The 3,569-nt window shown below is 37.5% G+C and overlaps 1 long non-coding RNA gene across 1 annotated transcript; it reads left to right on the forward strand.

The window, feature by feature from the left end:
- LOC114480628 (uncharacterized) lies at positions 1–3,064 on the forward strand. The gene is made up of 3 exons (XR_003676138.1): positions 1–298; positions 1,565–1,657; positions 2,413–3,064. It is a non-coding gene; the product is annotated as an uncharacterized LOC114480628 (long non-coding RNA).
- The last annotated feature ends 505 nt before the right edge of the window (positions 3,065–3,569 follow it).

The following is a 3,569-nucleotide window of genomic DNA, read 5'->3' on the forward strand; positions in this document are numbered from 1 at the left end:
CGATTATTCTGACACCACTTGAATGCAGCAACCTGAAGGCATGTTGCAGCACGTCACTTCTCCTGCGTGTATTTTCAACGGTTCGCTGCTGTTGTGTCCGAGAGACATTTTACAACTTGTTAGTTCTTTTTACAGCGAGGAGTAGTTTGTAAGCAGTGGGAACAGCAGTTCCACTACCGCGGACCCTGTAGCTAATTTTGTCAGTAAATAAGCCGTTGGCGCCGCGCTGCCCTGCCGGAGGACGTGTGCCTCGAGTGGAGTAGAGACGAAGAAAGAGGGCGACAGGAGACTGAATCTGGTGAGTGACCGACCACCACTCTGTGGTGGCTTTTGATTTTAAGTTAGCACTAGCTCCAATGACTGTTTCACTGACAGTGAAAAAAACGTTATCATTAGCTAAACTGACGTGCTAATGTTAAGACACATTTGGCTAGCACTGTTAGCATTTTAACGGACACACATAGCTTTAGTAGCTGTTTGTGAGCAGCTCCCGCTCAAACCTACATTTTGAATCTGCTCTTGAACCCTAACCTTCAGTGTTGTGGCCGGTTGAAAAGGTTGCTTAAACAGACATTTGAAGCTCCTGTTTTTCAGCATTGGGATTTTTGCTCTTGCCACGGTAACTGGATATTTTTTGTGTACTTTTTCACTCTAGATAACTGCCATTAATTGTTAGTAAATCATCTGTAAAATGCTAACTGTATTCATGTGACCAGGCTAGAGCTGGGCGATATCGAATATACTCGATATATCGCAGCTTGTAGTCTGTGTGGTGTTGAAAATGACCATACCGTTAAACTCGCGGACTTTTTTTTTTTTTTTTTTTTTAATATCTTAGTGGCATTATGCACAAAAGGTGCACTTAAATTTAGTGTTGTTTTGAAATGTCATCTTAATGACAACATGCACAAAAGGGCACTATTTGTTTTAAAATATTGTAGTGGCATTATGTACAAAAAGTGCACTTTAATTTTGTGTTTTGAAATGCCATGTGAGTTGCATCCTGCACTAATGTCTTGTTTTGAAATGTCTCTGTGACAATTTTGCACAGAACGTGCACTTTCTGTTGACAATTTTATGTTTGAGCCACTCACTGTTTAATAAATACAGTTATGTCAACTTTGACTTAGTTGTGATATCCCCTTTTTTGCATGAAAGTTTAAAATTGGCATATATTAATGCAGTATGATCAAGAATGTTTTAATGTAGACATATAGAATCATCATACTGGTGTGATTTTGTGCATCAAAGTGTTAATTCAAGGGTAATGCAAAATATCGAGATATATATCGTGTATCGTGACATGGCCTAAAAATATCGCGGTATTTATAAAAGGCCATATCGCCCAGCCCTACTCTCCCGTTTCCATTTCCTCCTCTTTTATCCTACTCTATATACTTTGCTCTTTTCTTGTTTTTATCTCTCCTCTTCTGTTCTTCTACCCACTCCTCTCTACTTTCTGTCCAGGAAGTTTGTAATGAAGTAATTAAATTGTGGCGACTTTCTGGAATCTATTTAAGCATATACAGTATGAGTGTACTTAGTTATGTCCACTATCTTCCAGACCACTGAGCCAACAGACATCAGGTGCCTTTGTCTTCGGGGACTGCCAGTCGTCTTGGGGGATGACCCCTCTGCGTTCTTCAAAACCTGCTCGGTAAGTAACTGAATTTGTTTTGAATATCTGCATTATTGATTCACAACATGACCATCTGATATGAATTTACTGTAAAAAATAAATTACTACTACTTACTCTAAATTACAAACAAATTAACATTGTACAAAAATTTGAACTTTCACCTTTGTCTTTCTGTGAAATTGCCATCAGCTAGTGTGAGATGGGGCCACAGGGACGGACCCCTCTGTTTATTTTGCTGAGGACTATAAAAAACCCTTACATAAGTTCTTACTTTTTGAGATTAAAGGACAAAACTGGTCTTAAATTTGTAACTGCAACAATGGGCTCTATCCATAGCTCCACTACTTTCTGAACTTAATGCTGCTCCTTTGTTTCCTGTCTTTACATTATTGGACAAACTGATAATAATCCAGGTGTGTCTGAGTAGTCACAATGGTCAGACACCTGGATTAATCAGTTTGTCCAATAATGTAAGACAGGAAAAAAAGGAGCAGCATTAAGTTCAGGAAGTAGTGGATCTGTGCATAGAACCCATTGCATCTGTACTGGAAATTGTTTTTACACAACTTTTCAGCTTGACTGGGACTGAAAAAGCTCCATCTCTGCTGAGCTACAAAACCATTTCAGCACACAGGTTTTCAAACAGCTCTTGTAATGCACAGTTCAAATTATGGCGATTTAAAATTGGTGTTGTCCTCTCTCAATTTTTGTGGTCAACACAGCATTATTGACATTACAATGTCGCCTCTTTGTCCGTTTCTTTTTCTGTTAGGATGCAACTGACAAGGACTTGTACAGTGAAACTTCAGTGGGAATCCTCTGCATTGACGAACATCCTCAACTCAACCCATCCAGAGTGAGCATCGTCTTGGAAGGGAGTGTGGTAATGGAGGAGCTGGCCAACCTGCCACAGTCTTTCTGTGTCCTTTTTGGACTGATTTATGCCTTGCACTTGGACTACCCCAAGTGCATGAAAAGTACCTGTCACTTTATTCAACAGGTCATGCTAAACCTGGGCAGAGTTGAGCTGAAACTCAAAATTCAATCTTTGAAGAATCAGCTATCTGTATAAAACAGGGTTCTGAATACGTATACCACTGCTCTGGAACTCAGTGCTTGGTTATTTGTAATGTTGCACTTTAAAAATACCATGTTTACTGTTGGCACTGTTTGATATGCAAGTTTTTTATGCATTGCCACTGATTTTGCCATTTTATTCAATGCTGATTGGTGTATAACTTGTGTTATTAGCGCTGATATAGTTTAATTCCTATTGCTACCTATGTTGTATAGCATTGACATTGATTTTGTAGTTTAATGCCATCCTGATTCACAAGAGTCCTATTTGATTTTTTGATTGCAAACCTATTTTGTTTGATAACATGATAAAGACAAGTTTAATAAAACATGTAGACAAGAATGTACTTTTGTGGTTTTGCTTTTTATTTTCTTAATTAATTTAATCTGTATGGGTTTCTTTTATTAAACAGATTTTATTTTACTCTTCAGATAGTGGAGTAATTGGGCAAAGGAATTTTTAAGGTAAATCAACTTGGAGGTTAGTGTATTCAGCTTAAAGTTATAAGTGGAATAAATATGTAAAGCAATTGATATTAGTAATGTTTTTAAGTTTAATCATCTTGGAGGTTAGTGCACTTAACTTAAAGTTTTCAGTGGAATAAAGGGGCAAAGTAATTAATATTACTAATGATTTTAAGTTTAACAAACTTGGTGTTAAGTGTATTGAACTCAAAATAAAGATGCCATCCACTCATCTTTTTAAGTTAAATTCACTCAAGTTTTCATCAAACATTACTTAATTTTTTTAGGGCAACCAGTTTCCTAAAAATTTTTAAGTAAACTCAACTTATCCGGGTTTACAGTGTACGCGGAAGTCAAGGAAGCATCAAAGCGATCAGCAGACGCCTC

Source organism: Gouania willdenowi, chromosome 18 (assembly GCF_900634775.1).
Source record: "Gouania willdenowi chromosome 18, fGouWil2.1, whole genome shotgun sequence".
In the NCBI taxonomy this organism is placed as follows: domain Eukaryota; kingdom Metazoa; phylum Chordata; class Actinopteri; order Blenniiformes; family Gobiesocidae; genus Gouania; species Gouania willdenowi.